Here is a 22,430-nt window from a genome sequence, read left to right on the forward strand (position 1 = left end):
AATCCTGAGGTCTGAAATGTATGTGTATGCACATTACATGTATGTTTAGATACATATAATATAGTTCCTTATACATACATATAGTTCCTTTTGCCTGCTCTCGGGACCCTCTTCCTCCTACTGGGTTGCCTTGCCCAGCCTTGATATGAGGGTTTGTGCCCAGTCTTATTGCATCCTGTTACACCGTGTTTGTTTATATCCCTGGGAGGCCTGCTCTTTTCTGAAGGGAAATGGAGGAACAGTGGATCTAGGGCAGAGGGGTGGTGCCAGGTGGGTTGGGGGTGGGGTGGGGGACTGGGAGGAGCAGAGAGAGGGGAGGCTGCAGTTGGGATGTATTGTATGAGAGAGGAATAATCTTTTTTAAAAACGATAAAATAAGGATGATATAGCTCAATGATGAACCAGAGTGGGAAATGGCAGGGTGCTAATGAAGGGGATAATCCCTCATCATGAAGGGTGTGGCATCCTTTCCCCCAGGCAACCTTCCTTAGATAATGCTGTCCATCCAGTAAACAGGAATGGTTAAGCAATCCATCAGCATCTACTTCCGGCCCACCACCAGGGACTCAAAAAAGTCCAACAAAATGGCCTGGTGTCCCTAGAGAAAATACGGTCTAGTCTGAGAGGAAGAAGGAAAGGGAACAACAGAAGACAAGATGTGGGGACTCACCTGCTGTACAGTGGGAGCTGGGTACCATGTGATGATGCCAGCCATGTTACAAGGAGCTGCCAGGCAGGGAAGAAAGGAAGATGCGCCTTCTCCTGAGCCTCAAGAGAGTGACAGAACTTAGACAGTGGGTAGGTGGACATGGGGTAGGGGCTAAAAATGTGGGGAGCTCACTCGGGCAAATGGAGTTTATAAATAGCCAGCATCAATTCCCTTCTCTTAAAAAAAAAGTCTAAGCTTAAGTTGGAAAGCTCCCTGAGAACACTGTGATGTAGGGCCCGTTCCTCCCAGCCCAAGTTCAGCCAAGGTTATACAGGGATGGATGTGCAAAACACTCACTTTAATAGGATGCTCCAATTAAAACCCTAATATGCTACCCTACACAGCGCCAGTTTTATTAGAACCACTCACTGCAATTTACGTTTCGAGATGAATGGATTTTCTAAGAATATAGCAGCATATGTCACAGACGTAAAACTCCAAGAAGGAGAAAAAAAAAAAAAGAGTTCAGATCACAAAAGTAGTTGGCAACCCGGGCTCCATATTGGAATCACCTAGGGAGCCTTGAAGAAAGATCAGGGCTTGGGTTGTACCTCGTGCCAATTAAACCACAGTCCCCGGAGCACCAGTATTTAAATTAAAAACACCACTGATTCTAATTCATCCTTTCAACTAATATTTCCTGAGTGCCTGCTCCTAGCCAAGCATCTTCCTAAAGGTTGGTGATGTAGCAATGAGTGAAACAGAACCCCCCCTCCAAAAATATAACATCATCGGTCTTCCGTTGCAATTAGTAGGCAGAAAAGGCAATTAAGTTAGAAACTTATATAGGAAATGAAGGCCAGGCAACCTCACAACAACACTGAGTGGGTACAAAAGACTTCAACAATGGATATCTGTATCAACCTGGAGAAAGCGAGGGAGAACTCAGCTATACACTAGAAGAACATGCTAGAGAGAACAGCATCATAGCCCTAAAGCACAATCCTGCGAGTGAGGCAAGAGCTGGCAGAAAGAGTTAACAGGTAAAGCCAGAAAGGGGAGGGACATAGTGGGGAAGCACCAGCGAGGGCCTGGTGGCCCTGTAGTGAGTAGACTTTTACTCTGAGCAGAGCAGTGACATGGAATGATTTATATTTTTACTAGAATCATTCTGGATGCTCCATTGAGAATAGACTATGGGGAGGGGGGAGTAGCAGCGACTGGGAGTCTCCTAAAATAGCCCAGTTGAGAGATAAGGAGAACTTGGATGAGAAAAGTGCTGAGAGCTGGTTAGCTTCCAGATAGACTTTAGACGACCAAGTGTAGAAATATCATGAGCTGAGCATGGTGGCATATGCCTCTAATTCCAGTCTGAAGCAGGAGAATCCTGAGTTTGAGGCCAGCCTGGGCTACGTGTCAGAGAGAGAGAGACAGAGAGACAGAGACAGAGACAGAGACAGAGACAGAGAGAGACAGAGAGAGGAAGGGCTTGGAATTCAGCTCAGTTGGTAGAGAGTTTATCTAATGGCAAAGCCCTGGGTTTGATCCCTGGTACCACGGTTAACAGGCACAGAAGAACACACCTAAAATCCCAGTACTGGGCAGGTAGAGGGAGGAGGACCAAGAGTTCAGAGGTTACATAGACTGTCTCGAGACAATGAAAAAGGGAGGGAGGGGAGAAAAGAAAGGGGATGGGAGAGGAAGGAGAAGGTGGAGCTCCTAGGGAAGAGGATGGGTCATATGGATTAAGTAGTTACATATGGAAGCAGGACAAGATGGAGGATGTACTGGTGGGCATTCTTGACTTCCGGGTGCCCTTTAGAGCTGTCAAATGGAAGACAGAAACCCCAAATGTTCAGTCTTGGACTGCCCTGCATTACCAGAGGGATAAGGGTGGGGTGAGGAGGCAATCTTGACAATGAAAACGAATGCTGGCTGGCTTGCAAAGAAGAACGCCTGCAAACGGTGCCATTCAGAGCCAGAGCACCGCAGAGGCTACACTGGTCATGTCAAATGTGTCGAGCGGTCAAGCACCGGTCTCAGAGCTATCTCTGGATTTAGCAAATGTGGCATCATTAGCAACTTCCAGAAGAGCAGGTTATATGCATCTGGAGATGTGCTTCAATGGGAAAACACACGGCCTTCTAGACTCAGCTTATGGGATGCCAGTCTTTCTTACTGCGACTTAAGGGGTTCACACATACTAGATCTAGAAGAGATAACTAATGTAGTGACTAAGTAAACAGAACCGTGCACGTATCCACATAGGGCATTTGGAATATCATCTACAATAGATAGCATGGAAAATGGGACCTGCCCCACTTAAAGTGACTGCTGACGACAGGGTAGCTTCTCTGGCACATTTATCAGAAGGCTCATCAGCTGGGATATCAGAGCAGTGCCACTTCGGACTACAGCACCCTCGTGGCCCAGCTGTGAGCATCGGCCCCGTTCTTCTCTACCACCTTAGACATGAGAGCTGACACTAATTTCATTCCGCTTAAAAGAAGCTTCATAAAGAATGAATGACGGCTCAGTATTGACGCATGCTTGTGTCTCAGCAACGCCATGCAAATAGTCTGGGTTCTTTTGTCTTTCTTAATTAGGCTTTGAGTGTGCATGCATGTGTACGTGTGTGTGAGGTGTGTGCTTGTGCAGCCGTGAATGTGCCCTGGTGTGCCCATTGAAGCCAGTTCTCTCCTTTCATTAGGTGGGTTCTGGGAACCAAACTTGTGTTGTCAGGCTTGGTGGCAAGTGTCTTTACTGCCAAGCCATCTCACTGGACTTATGGTCAATGTTTTGATGAGCTTTCCGCTCTACTCTTTTGACCAATGCTGACCAACAGTGACTGCACTGTAGACTACAGTTTACATCCAGGTCAAACCACCCAGATTTCACTGAGGTCTACATATGCATTGCGAAATGGCAAGGAGGATCTTTGTGTGGGGAATGGGTGGACACTGCATATCCTTCTTGTCAGTCCGAGCCTTATTTTTTGAGAAGTCTCTCACTGAGCTTGGAAACCATCATTTTAGCTAAACTGGATAGCCAGTGAGCCCCAGGGACTCTTCCTGTCTCTGCTTACCCAGTGTTGGAATTACAGCACTCACAGTTATGCTTAGCCTTTATGTGGGCACTGGGGGATCGAACTCAGGTCCCCATGTCTGCACAGCAAGCACTTCACTCACTGAGTCATCTTCCCATCCCCTACCCAGAAGGATCCTAACCAGCTTCAAGTCCCCAGAAAATAAGGTTTTGGGGACTCACTATACTCTTAAAAAAAAAAAAAAGACAGAGTCTGATGCAATCCAGCTCAGCCTCAAAATCAGTAGCTGAGGATAACCTTTAACCCTTCATTTTTATGCCTCCTCCTCCTCCCACATGCTGGGATTATAGCGATGCAGACCTACATAGGAAGTCATACTATGTTCTTGATGCATTTTCTTTTCTCCTTCTAGACCAGGCGGGATACAAGGGCAAGAAAAAACTTACTTGGTATAGAAAGTTTGGGCTATGAAGGCAGGGAAAGACACAGGGAGTGGACAGTACTAGTTAGGCATCAGAGGAAGTGATGGTCCAGGGAGCGAGTGCAGGCCGTAAGGGAAGGAAGGGCCTGAAAAGCACCACTTTCTCTCTTGCCAATCTTTCCAGGAGGCTGAGTACTTTAACATATTCGATAATTCAAAGAAATCTGACTTCCATTTATTTCGTCCATGTACAGAACGGGAGGCATATGTAACATTTCTTTATGTGTCATGCATTAAATAAATATTAGCCGAATGAAAAGAAAGTAGAAAAAGTTGGCTTGAGGGCATCAAGGACAAGAAGGTAAGCCCTAAGAGAAAACTGGGCATCATGTTGAGAGGGAAAATGCTACCTCCTCCAAATGTTTGCTGTGCTTTCCCAGCATTCAATGATTTTATGGGCAGCTACCCTCCTCCTAGCTGCAGGACCTCGGCAGTTATAAAATTGGCATGCTGTGCCAAGACGCAGATCGGGAACAGCAGTTGAGAACATGTTATTAAAAAAAAATAGTAAGTCCAACTATCCTAGCCTGCAGGTTCCAGCGAGGATCTGAACCAACGGAATTCCAGAAGCACACCGCGATCCACCAAGTGAGAACTGTGGTAGGCGGTACCATTCCACATGAGAACAGCACATGAAATTCATCCTGGCTCCGCTGTGCCTACCCACCTGCCTGTTAACAGGAACAATGAGCAGCTCTTCTTTGGTCGATGCTAAAAATAAAGGGTCCTACCAATGAGTGGCACTTTACATGCACAACCCTCAGGCAAGCTCTGGTTACCATAGCAAATCCTACTTCCGACAGCAGAGGTGGGGTGCATGATGTATCCCGGAGCCAGGGTTCTGCCTTCCCACAGGAAAGCGGTTATATCTGCCACAAGTCCTGATCCGCTGCTGTAGCCCTCTCCATGAGGAAAGCCCAACCAATACTTATGGGTCTTGGACATGCTTACAATTACAGTTACTGTTTGCCTGAAAGAGTAGGGTTTCCTCCCCACTCCCAGTGTTGATGTTTACTTACTGGCATGCTGATGTAATTTTCGAGATTGGCCTTGTTTTTAAGTGGAAGTCTAAACTGAGCACAGCATGTCAGGCCTGTTATCCTAGCAACTCACAAGGCTGGGGCAACAAGCACTTGAGCCTAAGAGTTCAAAACCAGCTTTGGCAGCAAGGCAAGACTCTGTGGAAGGAAGGAAGGAAGGAAGGAAGGAAGGAAGGAAGGAAGGAAGGAAGGAAGGAAGGAAGGAAGGGGAGAAACTGAGAGGAAAGAAAGGAAGGAAGGGAAAAGGGGAAAAAGAAAGGAGAGAGAAAGAGTCAACAAAAAAGGGGGTGAGGGTAACTGCTTTCTTACCTGGTAAGAATGTGTTGTTCTTGGCTTCTTCCATGACTAGTCCAAAGCTGATGAAAGAGGGACCAGCCTTGTAGCAAGGCTCCACAAAGTAAGTTGTCCTTGTCTACCAACCTACAGGTGAAGTCTACGCAATCACCCAGGGCTCCCTCATCTGGGAAGAGATGTAGGGGCCGCAAAACTCCAAAAATACAGAAAAATGCTGATGCGTAAGGAAAACCAGACCAACAAAGTCCTCCAATCAGACCAACGAAGACCTCTGAGCCTCTTCTAAATCAACTGTCACCTAAGCCCAAGTTCTCATCCATGGTCTACACGGAGCCTCTGAGAAACTGGGACAGCCCGGATTCCAACACCCCCTCCCCCCAGGCTTCTGAGCTCTCCAGCTCCTTTGCAGCCTCTTGAGCTCAGGATGCTGACACACAACACCACTGGATGTAAGGATCCCTCCTGGTCATCTCTCCCTTCCCAGTAAGGCTTCAAGGAAGGCATTTTAATCCATCAAGTCTCACAATGGCTCAGAAAAAAGTCTTGAGCCCAAAAGTCTTGAGAGAAAGCAAAATTAACTTCTCTGCTTCTGGGGCTTACGTTTCAGGCCAACTTCTCAGAGAAACTGAGAATCTGAGCTTGAGACTTCTTCCCTGTGTATTAACCATCTGTGACAGGAAATGAACTTTTAGGAAGCTTGGAAGTCTGGAGGGACTGCCAGGATCCCGGGCCAGCCCTGCTTCTCAGAGACTTATGTGTAGAATATGGCTGAGGCCTCCGGCTTAGGAGACACGGGGATCTAGATGGCAATCTAAGAGGACATGTCTGTGGTCTCCTGTCACTTAATCTTCCTGAGACTGAGGACACTTAAGTGTTTCACGTGTTCGACAATTGAGAGCGTGGTAAGGATGGAAAGACAGCTCCAATGGGCATAAATGTCTCTATGGCAGGACTGCTGCTGGCACTTAGGATTCATGAACAAAGAAAGGTCTTTGCTTTAAGGAAGTTTGTACTCCAAGAGGTGATACAGAAAATAAGCAGAAAAAAAAATCAAGGCTATGTTTCAAACAGGAATCATGTATGGAGCCCCAGGAGGTCCCATCTTATACAACAGACTTGTGAAGATCTTAGGGAAGAAGCTTTGAAAAGTAGAAGGGCACAGTGCATGATGGGACATGGTAGGTTCCAGAACTGAAAGGACAGAAGTTAGGCACAGACAGAAGACAATGGGTGGTAACAGTCATTACCATTGATCCTGTTCAAACAGTGAGAAATCCCCAGTCTTAAGCTAGGAAGTGACATGATTTGATGATGTGTCAAAGATTGTCCTTTTAGTTTTTATTATTTGATGTATATATATGAGTGTTTTGTCTATACATGTATGCCCCTGTGCCATGTGCATGCCTGGTGCCCTGAGAGGCCAGAGAAGGACATCAGATCCCTTGAAACTGGAGTTACAGATGGTTCTGAGCTCATGGAGAAGCCCATGCTAACATTCCTTTGCTGATATCAGAAGCTAGCCCTTTCTGGTTTCCAGTGTGGACTGAAGATGGCCAGTGGCTCTTCAGTAATCCTCCAGACACTCCCACTAGGTTGGGACTGTTAAGGCATCCAGCTTTGTGGACTGAATAGCCATTGAATCTCAATAGTCCTCAACCTCTCCACTGCAAAGACAGCCATCGATAGACTACCAGGTTGTGGTGTTGTATAAGCCAATCTAAGAAACATACTACACACACACACACACACACACACACACACACACACACACAGAGAGAGAGAGAGAGAGAGAGAGAGAGAGAGTTCTGTTCCTCTATGGAATCTTAACTAATACAATCTGATTGTCACCAAATTCAATCTCAAGTGTCCTTGGAAAAGATACAAACACACACACAGGAGGTTGCCATGTGGTGACAGTGGCAGATAATGGGGTAACACAGCCTTAAGAGATGTCAACAGAAGCTGGAAGAGGTGAGGCGTTCTCCCAATTTGAAGCCTTTGGCAGGAACACAACCCTGCCAAGAAGCTTGATCTCAGACTTCTAACCCCCAGAACCACGAGAGAATGTGTCTCTGCTGTTTTAAGGCACCAAGCTTGTGTTAATTTGTGCTGGCAGCCCTCAGAGCAGTAAAAGGATACACCTCACTGGATTAGTATGAATTGAATAAGTCAAAATGTTATAACATGTCTATCACAGGGCTTGCCAAAAGTGAACATTAGAATCACCTTAATTTTTACCATGCCAGATCCTGAAGAGCAGGATCACAGCTCGTCTTAGGATATGCTCATGCTCAAGGTAAAGATGGCGTCCAAGAAACTGAGCAGGTGAGGGACCAAGTGGTAGAGGAGCGTTCATGCACCAGGTGTGTCTCTCTGGTGCCAAAACTTGCTGACTGCTGCCCCACAGCAGTCGCCAATAGAGCAATCAATCAGCTTTACATCTGCCCAGGGTTTCTGCCATCAGTATTAGATCCAGAGAGGGGTGAATACAATCTTTTCCGGCACATTCCTTTCTTCACGCTGTCTTACTGCCTGCTCTCTCATGAGAACCCATGCTGATGAAGACGCTCGGAGCCTATTTTCCAGGGACAGTGGGGACAGCTGTTTCTTCTTTGAGCCTAATGATATTGGGAATAACAATGGCCAGGGCAGGGTAGGAGTGGAGAGTGGGTTGAGGAAACCGTGGGGGGAGAGCCGGGTCGATTCGGCATGCTGAGTGACTTTGTAATAATATCTGCATGGCTGCTTTAGCCTTGAAAGTTAATTTCCTTACCCAGAGACCCATATAGCACAATCTAGTTTTACCCAAATCTCTATAAAATACACTGTGCCAAATGGGACAGGGCACAGGGACGTGGTGGAGAGGGCATTGGGAATGAACTGAAACACAGCTGGAATCATATATGTCATTAAGTGTCTATTGGCCAACACACAGAGGCAGAGTTTATTGCCGTCTTGTCTCATTAACCTTGGCTCCATTTTGATCTTCTTGGGCGCAGAGACGGTAGTGCTGGAACACTTGGGAAGAGTTGCTGATTGGGTGTGTTCACTTTCCTGCCAACCTGAATCCTGTGAGGAGACACCTACTGTTCGCTATACAGAGGGGCAGCTTGTGAAGACACTTCTGGTGGCTGCGTCACCGGAACTCTTCAAGGGAGGCTGCGTTATTGGGTATTCAAACATGCTCATGCCAGTCCAAGATGTTACAGTTAACTTAAAAAGCACTTGTCAGTCTGCTCTCCAGGAAGAGCATTGTGTAGAACATCAGAATCACGGTAATAACCCAGCATATTTAAACAGGCTGAGCCAGGCTGGCCTTTGGTGAAGAGTCACAAGTTGCTGTTTATTCTGTCTCCCTGCTGAGGAATTCTTACATCTCCTAGGGCAACTGTAGTTGAGCAGGTCCCCTCCCGTGAGCGTCCTCCTGATGCCCAGAAACTGCCCCTACACAGAAGCCTGATTCCCCGCCTTCCTTTCCCTCACTGAGAATACCGGCCTCCAAAATTGACCTCTTGCTTACCTCCTCCCAGCTCAATTCAGTGCCTTAGTGAGCAGGTGCCAGCCAGGAACTGACTTTGGATTTACACAGCATTGAGTATGTCCCTGCTCACGGTAGGAATTCCCTTTGGCATGATCCGAACACCATCTTTATTTTTAGCAAAGCAGGACGATCACTCTTCCGAGGTCAGAACGACAGGGGACTCGTGTTTTAGTTTGGATGGTTCTGTTGAGGTAACAGAGTGAAGCCAGCCAGTACTTCCAAAGTCCAGGTCCTAGAGATGCCCAAGCACTGATAAAAATGAGCCCAGGAACAGATCTGCTCAACTCCATTCCCACTCCTGCTAAACACCTCAGAGGACCCAGTCTGGGATCCTCTATAAAGGACAAACATGCCACAGAGGCTTTCTGCCCAGGAAGCTGTCAATCCAGCATAGATCCTACCCGAGAAGGCCTCAGTTTATGTCAACCTTTAGGCAAGGGAGCGGCAGATTATCCTGTTCAAGGATTTGTGGAGTTTGTGATTCCTTTTTATCCTTCTGGAGGGATGCAGACACTTCCAGCTGCTCCTGACGAATTTCGCCACATTTTTACTATTATCCCACTCAAAACTTGCGGAAATTATCTGTGCGAAATAAGTTCACATTGTACACAGTGGTTCCCCATCCCTGCTTCCCCCAAACCTCCATGTTCTAAAAGTACTTTTGAGTCACAGAGAAAAAGATCACCTCCAAACAAACAACCTGAGGAAGGCTTCTGGGGCCAGATGTTCACTACTCTCTGATTTCGTTAGACTGTTAGAAAGAGTTAGGAATCTTACGGGGTTTGTTTTGTTTTTTATTGTCTGCAAGTTTCTAGCCAGCTACTCACTCTTGATGTATTCAAAGAGGTAGCAAAAGCAGGGACCATCCAGGACCTGATGGGGTGGGGGGCTGGGTCAGATGCAGACAGTGTCACCTGACATCTGAGAGAGATAAAGCCCCCAGGTTGGTCTCTTCCCAGGGCAACAAAGGCACCTATGTCTTGTGTGCACACCTGCACCTAAGCCAGCCGATTCCTTAGCACAGCACAAGGAGCCTCTGCGACCATTGAGTGGGGACAGGCTGTAAACACATGGTGTTCTCTGAGAGCACATTTGTCAACAGATTATAGACCCCTTTAGTTCAGTCAGACTAGATCACATGACCTGCCTGGCTTCAAACGTCTATCAACCCTGAACCGAACTCTAACCCCACCCCACCCCCGCCTCATTTCACCAATCCAAGGATTTTAAAGTTTTAGAATATCATAAAATACATATCTTTTAATGTGCGACTAATGCATAAACCCAAAGAGCAACATGAGCCAGGCATGAACAATCCAGGTAGAAAATAAAGAATGAGAGAAAAAAAAAAATCAAGGCTTCTATTTCCTTAAGAAGCACTCTTCACATTTCTCCCAGAGTTAAATTAGTTCGGGGTACATCTTGGGAGTGTTTAGTAAATAAAGTTAAGTGCTCCATTTCTCCCCGTCTTCACTAATCACTAAGAATATTTATTTCATCTCTCTGTGTGCAGTCAGAGATCCATTACTAAAAGCGAGGTGTGCGACGCTTGCTTACTTCTCCATCTCCCTGCATCTGGCCTACTTGCTTTGGAATTGACAAGAGTTTTCTGATCAAGCAAGGGTGTGCTACAGTTCTAGCTCCCGCTGGGGGACGGAGGGCACTACTCTTTCTTTCCTGGGCCCCAGGAACTGGGAGGGATGCATTATCCCCCTCCAGATCACAGGGGACAGGGCAGATCACCCTTGCTTAAGCCCAGCAGCTGGACCTTTGCTCAAGGGGGACATCATGGAGCCACTGCTGTAAGGCGGCAGATAAAAAGGCAGGCATCCCAAATGGTTCCTTAAGATTAGGACATTGGGAGGGCAGACAGCGCAGGGCAACCTAAAGCGCTTCATCCGTCAGGGAAGGAAAGCTCCTCCAGGGAGGCTGGAGAGATTATCGGTTAAGAGCACTGACTGGTCCACCAGAGGTCCTGAGTTCAATCCGCAGCAACCACATGGTGGCTCACAACCATCTGTAACGGGATCTGATGCCCTCTTCTGGTGTGTGTGAAGAGAGCTACAGTGCACTTATATAAATAAAAACAAACAAACAAACAAACAAATAAATCTTTCAAAACAAAAACAGAAAACCTCCTCCGAATACGTTCAGTGGGAATGGAGAGGATTTTGGAGAGAGATGTATTCCCCTCTAACCAAGCTGTTCCAAAGGGCCCAGGGCGTACCGGAGGCCACCATCTGGGGACTTGCACACCTCAGTACTTCTTTGTACACCTCTTGAAAACAGCTGTGAAGGAGCTACTCCAAAATTCCAATGGTGTGGAGTTCTCTGCATTGCTGAAATTCCAGCCAAGCCCCCTCCAATTTAGGATTCCTTCTCCTTAGCTGCCTCAGAGAGAACCAGGATCACCTCCCAGGGCTGGCTGTGGTAGCACACACAGTTCCTCCCTTTCAAGCCCTCTCGGCCTAACCAGGTGTCATAGCAGCTCTCAGCATCCCTCCAGCATCACTGAGGATTGATTCCACTATTCTCCTGGCTGGGGCACTGCAACCTGTTCTTTCCAGTGCTCCCCCAACCTCTGCCTCTCTCCTCACAGAGAAGACAGATGATAGCCATTTTCTTTCCTTGTGCATGTTCTCGATTGTCTCCAGACTCAACCTCCCCAAACATCCCTTCTTTGTGTTTTCCATTCACTCCCAGTTTTTGGTTGCTTTCCAAACATGCCTGAGGAGGGGACCTGGGACCTCGTCCTGCATATACCTTCCTTAAGTACCACTACCTGCGCCAAGCTCGCCTCAGTGAAACTGACACTTGGTAGGCCTACTTTCACTACCTATCAATCATGTTCTTTTGCAAGCTCAGTGACCATTCTGTACATCAGTGGCTCTCAATCTTCCTAACACTGCAACCCATTAATACAGTTCCTCATGTTATAGTGACACCGCCCCAACCATAAAATTATTTTTGCTGCTACTTCGTAACTGTACTTTTGCTACTGTTATGAATGTTAATGTAAGTATCTGTGTTTTCTGATGGTCTCAGGTGGCCCTTGGGAAAAAGTCGTTCAACCCCCACAGGGTTTGAGACCGGAAGGTTGAAAACGCTGCTTTAGACTGCTCTCAGCCTCTGTGGTGGCCTTTCCTTTCCATGTCTCTGGGCATCGGTTTCCCTCACATAGGCTTTTCCAATACCAGCAACATGCTGTGCTCAGCCTCCTACTGGGCGCTCTGGGGACATTGCTAAAGCCAGAAGAAAATCTCCAAGAGATTCAGCCTCCTCTTGGGTTTGGCTGTGATCTTCAGTGGGCCCTCCTTTGAGATACTTTTTCCCCTTATGATTGGTGGACCCAGACCTGGGCCACCTTTAGATGAGGATGCCCCCTCCACCAAGATATGACTCACCCAGGCTCATGTGATCTAGGTCAAGGGAGCATTTATGCCATTCTCTTGCCAGCCCACTAGGAGCTCCCACTCAGGGTTTAGAGACCCTAGAGTGTATTCAGCCTGGGGTAGTTCCCCTGGATTCTTTCATGGTCTAGCCTGAGGCCACTGTTCCAGGTCTAGTGTGGGAAGTCTTAGAGAAACAGCAGGGCAGCCTGATGAACAGATCCTCAGGCTCTGCAGAGAGCAGGCAGAGAAGGAAGAAGCACCATAAGGTCTCCCAGGAATGGGGGCAGAGTCAGAGAGGAGGCCCTGTAGCTCGATCTTAATGAAGAAGAGGTTTGTCAGGATCATCAGAGAAGAAAGGATATTCCAGGATTCACCACCCAGAGAAAACAGCTTTGAAAGGCAGCCACCATAGCAGTGAAGGAAAGACTATTCCTGGACTCATCTGTGGTGTGGTGGGTGTGGTGTGGTGTGTATGTGTGTGTGTGTCTTTGTGTGTCTACATGTCTTTCTCTGTGTGTATGGTTTTGTGTGTCTATATGTTTGTGTGTCTCTCTGTGAGTCTCTCTCTTTTTTTCCGTGTCTCTGTATATGTCTCTCTCTCTTCTGTGTGTATGTGTCTTTGTGTGTGTATGTGACCCTCTCTGAATCTGTGTAGTTCTTCGTATGTATCTCTCTGTGTGTCTGTGTATGTCCGTCTCTTTCTCTCTGTGTCTCTGTGTATGTCTCTTTCTTGTGCATGTATGTGACTCTGATGGTTCATATATGCTTGGCCCAAGAAATGGCTCTGTTGGAGTAGGTGTGGCCTTGTTGGAATGGGTGTGTCACTGTGGGCGTGGGCTTTATGACCCACATCCTAGCTGCCTGGAAGTTAGTCTTCCACTAGCCACCTTCAGATGAAGATGCAGAACTTTCAGCTCTTCCTACACTATGTCTGCCTGGATGCTGCCATGGTCCCGCCTTGATGATAATGGACTGAACCTCTGAACCTAATTAAATGTTATCCTTATGAGTTGCCTTGGTCATGGTGTCTATTCATAGCAGTAAAACCCTAACTAAGACAGACCCTCTTTGTATCTCTGTGTGTTTGTTCTTTGTGTGTCTATGTGTATGTCTGTCTTTTTCTCTCTATGCGTGTCTCTGTGTGTATGTCTCTTTGTGTGTCTGTCTCTCTCATGTGTGTAGGTATATGTACTGGATAATGTGACAAGAGAGAAATGTACAGTTGGCTAGGTTTGAAGCTTACTCCATAAGTCCCCAGGGTCTTGACAAGTTTTACAGGAAGTAGTGAGAAAAAGAAGGCTGGGGGCTGGCTAGGTGGCTGGCTTGGGTAAGGGCCCTTGCTCTGCAAGCCTGTCCACCTGAGGTTAGTCCCAGGAACCTGTGGCCAAAGTAAAGAACTGACTCCACAGAATGGTCCTCTCACTTCTACACCTGAGTCATACACTCACCCACATGTGCCTACACACACACACACACACACACACACACACACACACACACACACACGTAAAGTCTGGAAGGTTTTTCCAGACTGCTGTCTTGTCAGATGTTAAACCCCAGCCTCCCTAACTTGGCTCACCTACTTGTAGTTAGAACCAGCATGCGGGCTTTGTCTCTGCTCTCTGAGTCCCACCCATCCCCCACAGTGGATGACTCTTTCCTTTCTACCTCACAAACTACCATCCACCAGCTTGGACCTTCACTGCCTCCCCTACCATCACCCACAAGAATCTTCTCATTAGACTCTCCGTCTCTCCTCTCTCCCGTCTCAGTTCTTTCTACAAGAATTGCCTGGAAGCACATACCTGATCACGATAGACCCTTGCTCAAAAGTCCCAAATATTTCCCAACTGTCTGGAAAACTAGATTCATGTGGGTCAAAGCTCAGCCTCTGATGCCACGGAAGAATCCTAAGACAGGATCCACCTTTCAGCACACACTTCCTCCCCTAGGTGCTCCTCCACAAAGCTCTCCGATCCCCACAGTGATAAGGGGGCTTTGTTCTCCTCCATACCCCTGAGATATTTCATTTGGAACATACTTAAATTAGTCATTTAATTATGCCTTTATTCCTTCACACACTAAACATCGGGAATTTACATTAAGGCCAGAAAGGCACTAGCTTGTATCATCGCTTTCCAGAGAGGGCTTTCTTGCTACACTGAAACGCTTGACAGCAAGGACAGATCCTCTACGCACTTCTCCCTGGAACCCCTAGACCCAGCAAACCACAGGTGCTCCAAATGACTGAAATGAATAGAGGAATTATCATACGTTTCCTTAAATAGTAAACTGCTGTAAGTGCATCCAAAAATCAATTTCAGTGATAGATTTAAAGCGTGATTCAATATTTTTCCAGGCGCTTATTAACTGTGCCAAGGGGGACGCATTTATAGACCTCACATGGTTCCGACTCTCCTCTCCTAACACCTACCACCCCATGACTCCTACCCCGAAACACGGTGCACAAGCTCACACCGTGGTGTAGCTTTTATAGTAGCAGCAGTTCCTGGCTCATCCTAGTGGAAGAAGAAATTCATGTAGCCAGAACAACCACCCACAGCCAGGGGTGTGCTCTGAGATATTAATTCCACCCTCACAAGCAGCCCTCCCACACCACACCTGCCAGCATGTACCTACCTGGCTCCCACCCAGAAGTCACGGGCCAGAAAAAGCTGACCCAGTAGAAACAGTGGAGACCTACCCCCCCCAAGCCGGGAGCAGAGATGAGTGTGGGAGACCCCCCCCCCCCAGTCAGAGAAGTGCCCTGAAGATTCAGGGGTGTGTCTGCAAGAGGAGCTCACTTTCTTTCGTCACTCCGCAATCACTTACCTGCAGGAGCCTCATCGTGACTTGTCAAGCAAAAGACGTGTAAGAGGCAAAACCGAGCTTAGGCCTCCACAATGCTCAACCTCCAGTCCCAGTATATGCTCTGGACTCTGGAATGCCCCGGTGTCTGTCTTTCCAGTGTCTGCCACCAGCACATGCCAGACCTGGTGTGACTTCAGTGTTCCTTATCAAGATCTATGCATAGAGCAGGGCTGCCAAAGGTAGGCAGCAGGTAAACTTCTGTCCAGGGTCCTAGATCCTTCGTCCCGCCCCCCTCCCCCCAATTCAGTCTTGTGCTTCATGGGGAAGGCGGGCAGGGGGCTGAAGGGGAGTGGACTTCAGGAAGAAATACTTTCCTACTGGAACATCCCTTATCTCCCTAGCAGATGACATTAAAACCCCAAAGATGCCCTTACTCTTCATGCAGACTCTTTCTCGCGCCTCTTAGTGGGTAGGGGATTAGCGAGAGACGAAGCGCAGGAGGATGGTCCTTAAAACAGTGGCTAAGGTAGGGAGACAAACCAACACACTAGGTTAAGGACTCTTGGCCCGATTTAGGCGTCCCAGGCAATGAGCCTCCGGTTATTCCTGTCTCTTGTCTCGCTCCGCCCAACCTCTCTGCTCCACTGTGCCCCTCTTACCTCCCACCAGAAGGAAGAGGAGTTTGTGCCACCCAACGTGGGATCCCACTTGGGTGCCCTCACTCACCGCTTTGCTTGGACTGGGATTCCCGCACCCGATTGTCACTGAACTTTCTCCAGAGCACACCGTCCTGGGGTTACGAGCTCCGCTACCCCGAGAGCCCACCCGAAGCCCCACCCCCGTGGCGACCGTAGCACCAGGTCTCTTCACCTGTTCGTGGATCGGCGGAGGCTCGAGCCGCTCCTGGCGCGTCCAGACTCAGGCGCCGCCCGGCGGTGCCCGCGCAGCTACCGCCGCCCCTTCCACCACCGGTGCCGCCGCCGCGCCTGCCCGGAGAAGCTGCGCCGCAGGGGTTCGCCGGTTGCCGCGGTAGGCGCAATCCCGAGCGTCTTGAGATCGGTCGGGCGCTTGGAAGGCGCCCGCAGCAGCCGCCCCGCCGCGTCCCACTGCCCGCCGCCAGCACGCACTGGCGCTGGGAGTGAGCTGCTCGCTGCGCAGCGCAGCGCAGCGCAGGGATGCTCCGAGCCTCCAGAATGGGCGGGGATTCCTTCCCTCTGCTGGATTCGAGGGGCGGGAACTACCTTCCCGGAGTGACAGGCCCAGGGGGCGGGGATTCCCCTGCAGGAATGACAAGGTGGGCGGGGATTCCCCCCGAGCAAGCCCCGGAGCCGGGAGGACCGCTCTCCCAGGGAAACAGCAGTCCTGGTGCGCCCGCTTCCTGGGGATCCTGGGAGGAACCGATCCAGGGAGACTGCGGCTCAGAGCTGCCATGTAGGCAGGGCTTGGGGCGCCATCTAGGTGGAAGAACCAGAGCTAGGAGGCTTAATTTGCTTTTGCATAGCACGTAGTAGCACATAGCGGAGAAAAATGTCTATTGCCTTTTCAGGGCCTGGGGAGGCCCAGGGAGACTGGAGAAGAGCCACCATCCACCCCAACCTTCCCTGGCCTCTAGCCCTTAGGATACCAATACTTAATATAGTATTAGTCTGAGCATTCCTTGGGAGAGAGAACCTCTTTGCGTCTTAAGAACCCCAGAGCTGTTAATCCTTCAATTAAGCCGCTAGAGGAAATTCCATGGGCCCCAGGATGCAGGATTTGGATCTTATGGACCTCCTGCTGAGTGGACCTCAAGAGCTAAGGCCAACTGCCCTCCGTTTTATTCCAGGTCACTGGGAGAACGGGAGCCTCTGGCTTTTTGGATGCGTCATCCCATGGATTTCAGGAAGCCTTCAAATATTTTTGGTTCCTTTTTTTGTCATCCTTGTCATTCTGCCTACCACAGGGAGAGGACGATAAGAACATAATAGGGAGACTGCACGGCTCTGCAAATTAAGCTCTCTTGAGAGGAAAAGGCTGGTCTTTTTCAAGTGCTGGCAGATAAGGGTAAAAACATACGAAAAATTACAAACCTCGGGATCATGAGTTGTTGAATAAATGCTTTTGACATTTTCTGCAGAGCAGTAATTGGAAATCTTTGCTTTGAGGGAGATGGGGATATGGTGGAGCGTGGCTGGGCTCTAGATTTGTTCAGCAAAGCGTTAAGATCTGCTCTCTTGGAAGAGCAGATAGACATACGTCACCTTCAGCCCTCGCAGAGCGTCCCTCAGCACCAGTGACCAGAGTAGACCCAAGGCGTTTCTAGAGAGCATTTTCAGCAAGTTGTCGGGGTTCTTTTCCTCGGCTTTTATAATTCCCAATCTTCAGAGATCAATGTCTGTACAAATCCAGGCCTGCAGTATTACAGACTGCACAGCCTTCACCACCTGCAAGCTTCTCTTCTGTCTACAGAGAAGACACTCGCCGTGCGGAACGGAGCAAGGATCAGCGGTAGGCTGTTCCGTGTAGCACTACGGAGGTGTTCAATGAGACAGGCCTAGAAAGGTGTTATTAGGACGCCACGAAGAATTCTTCCCCAATTATGCAGTGCTATCTGTTTGTTCAGCGATCCTAGCCTCAGCTGCCACCGCCCCCTCCCGATCTCAGGAGCCTTGAAGAGGCCACCTGTGTCTCCTAAGCCTCTGTGCTCAGCACCTGGCACAGCCAGCAAGCCACTGAATATGCAAATGGTCACCGCTCCAAAGGTTCTCATTGCTCCCTCTCACCCAGCCGGTTCCAGTCCTTTCAGCCCAACCCTGTGCTCCAACCAGGAGAGTCTGTTGCTTTTGTCAGAAGGACATTCTCCCTCCCCAGGCTCTACTGAGATCTCAGAGTTGAACAGTGGCAAAGGTAGCACTGCGTTCGTAATGATAACAGAGCCCTTCCCAGGTGTGCTAAGACGAGGAGCCGGTAATGTTTGTCTCCTGTATTTCCAGCTTGTGAGCTCATGGAAGTTAAGAAAACAACATAAAAGATCTTATGGCGTTTATAAAGTTCAGTGCATTAGGGTGTCCAATCAAATAGCCAGCCTCTCAAAAAAATATGAACGAAAGCAAAATGAGCTGCTAGGGTATTGGGGAGACCATTCAGTGGGTAAAGCACTTGCTGGGCAATCATAAGGATCTGAGTTTGAATCTCCGGACCCCAACTAAAGCCAGGGATGGTAATGCTTCATTAATCCAAGTGTTCCTCCAGGGAGATTAGAAGCACCACTAGGGAAATGCTAGGAATCTCAGAGCCCCATCTTGGCATACGAAATAGTAAGCAGCAACAATAATCAAAAAGAGACAGGTCATAGACAAGGTGGAAGGTGAAAACTAATACAACACCTCAGGTTGTCCTCTAGCCTCCACAGGTGTGCACTGGCACGTGCTCGAGCACGCGCACACACACACATGCACTCACACACACATGCACACACTCACACACACACACATGCAAATGCATAAAGGTAGGTGAGTTATTATTAAATGTATGTGTGACTCATGCTACACATAATACATGCAGTTGGATGCTTTTGTTATCTGCCCCATTCAGGTGTGGCCCCGCTGACCTGGTTAAAATGCTTCTGGTCCCCATCAGTCTTCATCTGCCATTTTTCAGGAATGTTCTCATGAGTTCTTGCTCCTTGTCAACAGTAGTTCAACTCCCGTGAGGTCAATCAAATGCATGGAGCTTTTGTTTTGCCCTTGTAGCCTGGTCAATTTGAAAAACCGGCAAGTGAAGTCATTTCAGTTCCGGTGTTTGAAGATCAAAATGTAAATCCTCTCTGCCCTCTTGTCAAATATTGAGTCAACAGATTAGTATGTCCATCTAAGTTGCCACTTTAATTTATCGTTCAAAACATGTGCAGTGTGAAGGAGAAAGTGGGGTGCAGAAAAACTACAGACTGTGATGCCGTGGCTAGTTTTATGCCAACTTGAGACAAGCTAGAGTTATCTGAAAGGAGGGAGCCTCAATTGAGAAAATGCCTTCATAAGATCAGACTGGAGGGCATTTTCCTAGTGATTGATGGGGGAGAGCCTAGTCCATCATGGGTGGTGCCATCCCTGAGTTCCTGGTCCTGAGTTCTATAAGAAAGCAGGCTGAGTAAGCCAACGGGAAGCAAGCCAGTAAGCAGCATCCCTTCCCAGCCTCTGCATCAGCTCCTGCCTCCGGGTTCCTGCCCTGTTTGAGTTCCTGTCTGACTTCCTTTGATAATGAATGGCAATGTGGAAGTGTAAGCCAAATAAACGCTTTCTTCTCCAAGCTGCTTTAGTCATGGTGTCCCATCACAGCAATAGTGACCCTAACTAACTCAGACAGCAGGTAATGATAATGAACAGAGAGAGGAATCTACTGTCTCATTCATTACGTAGGTGACAGGTTAAGGCATGCCCTTTCGGAGCAGTACTCAGACTGCAGTGGTTTGGTCCATCTCTGAGCATTTTCCTAGTGATTGATGGAGGAGAGCCTAGTCCATCATGGGTGGTGCCATCCCTGAGTTCTTGGTCCTGGGTTCTATAAGATTTCTTCTGAGGAAGCAGAATCTACCCACCAGATTGCTTCTTCACCTATTTCTGCAACAGACACTGGATGTTTCAACACTTTCCATTGCTCCTCCTCCACCGCTTGTCCAAGTTCATTTCCAGAGAGGAAAAAGAGCTTTAATCAACTGCTCGTGGGTTCCCTCTCTCTTCTCAAGCTCCGTGGATTCACTTCATCCTCGAACCAGATTCTAGTTTTCTACTTACTTAGCCAATGTAATGTGCTATCCCGGGCCAAGAAAGGGCTAAAAGAGGACGGTAACTGCTGGATCCCCAAACAGACGATGTTTAAGAATTCCTATGAGATGGGAAACTTCTATCCTTAGACTCCTCAACCCCTGAGATCATCACGCTCTGGGTCTGAGTAAGTTGGCTATGCCAGGGGTATGGGTGGGATCTTGTATCTTTCATTCTTAACCCAAAGCCCCTGGCTGGTATTTGGGTGAACCATGGTGCAGGCTTGGAGAAACTCTGAAGCTACCAGACAAGAAACAGTCCAGGTTCACACATTCCAACACATGACCACAGTACTAATAGATTTTATTTTAAACCTTGATGAAAATTTTGTAGTATTTATTGGTCTCAGACCAAATCTTTTATTAGCCAGTATACAGTGTATTAGCCAGACCTACAGCTGATGAATGCTCTTTAAACGATGTGTCCAGGGAAAGATTTAAGGACTTCCCATCTTACACATATCAAGAATGCTGTTTTGTGGGGCTGGGGATTTAGCTCAGTGGTAGAGCGCTTACCTAGGAAGCGCAAGGCCCTGGGTTCGGTCCCCAGCTCTGAAAAAAGAACCAAAAAAAAAAAAAAAAAAGAATGCTGTTTTGTGGGAGGCATGAGCATGATATTGGAACCTGGACCGAGATGCTTTGTCTTTTCAGAGTTGTCTAATATTTCCACATATGTGGATGATTTGACTTTCTCCTGGGTTAACAATAACAAAGCACACTCTGGTTTATTAAGACAGCCAAGCCAATCTATTATTTTATTACTTTGATTCTCTTATGGAAACATTGATTACTGTACTAATTCTTTCTTCATGCATTTTGGCAGGAAAAATCAATTAAACACCGGCGAGCGCAGCTCAGCGCGCATTATTCATTATGCTCGCAATCCATGTTGGTGAGTCTGTCTTTTTTCCAAACGGGTTCCAGAAGGTAGTGCGAATCCAATAGATTCTGTTGTGTTATTTTCAAAACAAGATTTCACGCATCAGGGCCTGACCTTCAACTCCTCACCCTCCTGCTTCTACCCCCTGCACACTGGGATTCCAGGTGTGCACTACACATCCGGTTCTAGAGATTTCTAGAGTCAAACCCAGGGCCTCATTCATGCTACAAGAGCACTTCGCTATTTGAGCGACTCCCCCACAGAGTCCAGTAGGTTCCTGTGGGTGGTGACGCATTTGGCTTGCTTCTGAGCTTACTTGATCCTCAGGATTAGGGCACCAGCAAAACAGATCTACTAAAACTTAAAAGAGAAGAGAAAGGGGTTTTGACTAGCATAGCCTGTCCTTAGCAATCAGCCTCTCTAAAAGAAGCTGCTGTCGTAGCTAGACAGGCACCTCGGCGTTTTGTTTTGTTTGTTTGATGTTTTGTTTTCTTTTCTTCTGATTTTATAAACCAGAGAGATGGGACTTGTCAGCAAGTCTTCTCTGGGCCTGTGGCTTCTGCTGAACTAGCAGTTGTTGTATTCTCCAAACTTGAGACAATTTGGTATCAAATCATTGCGTATCCAAATGTGTGTGTCCTTAGGTAAGCTGCACAGCCCATCCTCAGCCCTGCCCCCGCCCCGCTGCCCCCGCCCCGCTGTCCCCGCCCTGCTGCTGATCGTCTTCACTCTGTTCTGCACAGCTTAGGGAAAAGGCATCACTTTAAGTCACTCGCACACTAATTTTACTTCTAAGCAGCTTCGCTGAATCATCTGAAAAAAGGTAATTACACAGAGAAATATTTCGCTCATGTGTGATGTTTTCTTTCTTTTAAATCTATTTCTTCACTCCGTATCTCTCTTGCCAATCTTAGCATCTGTCTTTACCGATGCTCCGAACTCGAAGGCAGAAATGACAGTTCATCTGGGAAAACAACAAAGAGTAAGCACGGCGCTCTGAGACCAGTCGCCACCATGCAAAGAAGCGTGGGCAAACTGGGGTGCGTGTCTCTAAAGTGACGGTCATGCTACTGACCACTAAAGGTCTCATTAGAATCTTAGGTCCCTAAAGGTAGATATGGGAGTCCTTTGAAAGAAATTAAAGTTCTGCTCAAATGAGAAACATGTGTGGACAACAGCCACTTGAACGCCAGTTTCAGCTCGTCAAGAAGTATGAACAGGTAAGGTGCATTATATTTCGCCTCAGTAGTGAACATCACCAGGCACATGTGAGAGGTCATCATGCAGCCTCTCCGCATGGTGCATCAATTAGTGGGACATTAAAATTTCATTTTGCATCTTTGCTGTCTGCAACAGCGCCAGTCAATGACACCTGCAGAAATCAAAACCCTGGATGAAATGCTAAGGTGAACTTGAAAGTCAAAGACTGGGGCTGGAGAGATGGCTCAGTGGTTAAGAGCACTGACTGCTTTTCCAGAGGTCCTGAGTTCAAATCCCA

General features: G+C 47.9%; 1 protein-coding gene across 2 annotated transcripts in view; it reads right to left on the reverse strand.

The window, feature by feature from the left end:
• Pdzd2 (PDZ domain containing 2) overlaps window positions 1-16,394 on the reverse strand; it is a 386,938-nt gene extending 370,544 nt beyond the window's left edge. For both annotated transcript variants that reach the window (NM_022940.2, XM_087632881.1), the window contains 1 exon segment: window positions 16,125-16,394. The gene's annotated coding sequence lies outside the window, so the exon portion shown is untranslated.
• Between the last annotated feature and the right edge of the window lie 6,036 nt (window positions 16,395-22,430).

The sequence above is a fragment of the Rattus norvegicus genome, chromosome 2 (assembly GCF_021556685.1).
Source record: "Rattus norvegicus strain SHRSP/BbbUtx chromosome 2, alternate assembly SHRSP_T2T, whole genome shotgun sequence".
NCBI lineage: Eukaryota > Metazoa > Chordata > Mammalia > Rodentia > Muridae > Rattus > Rattus norvegicus.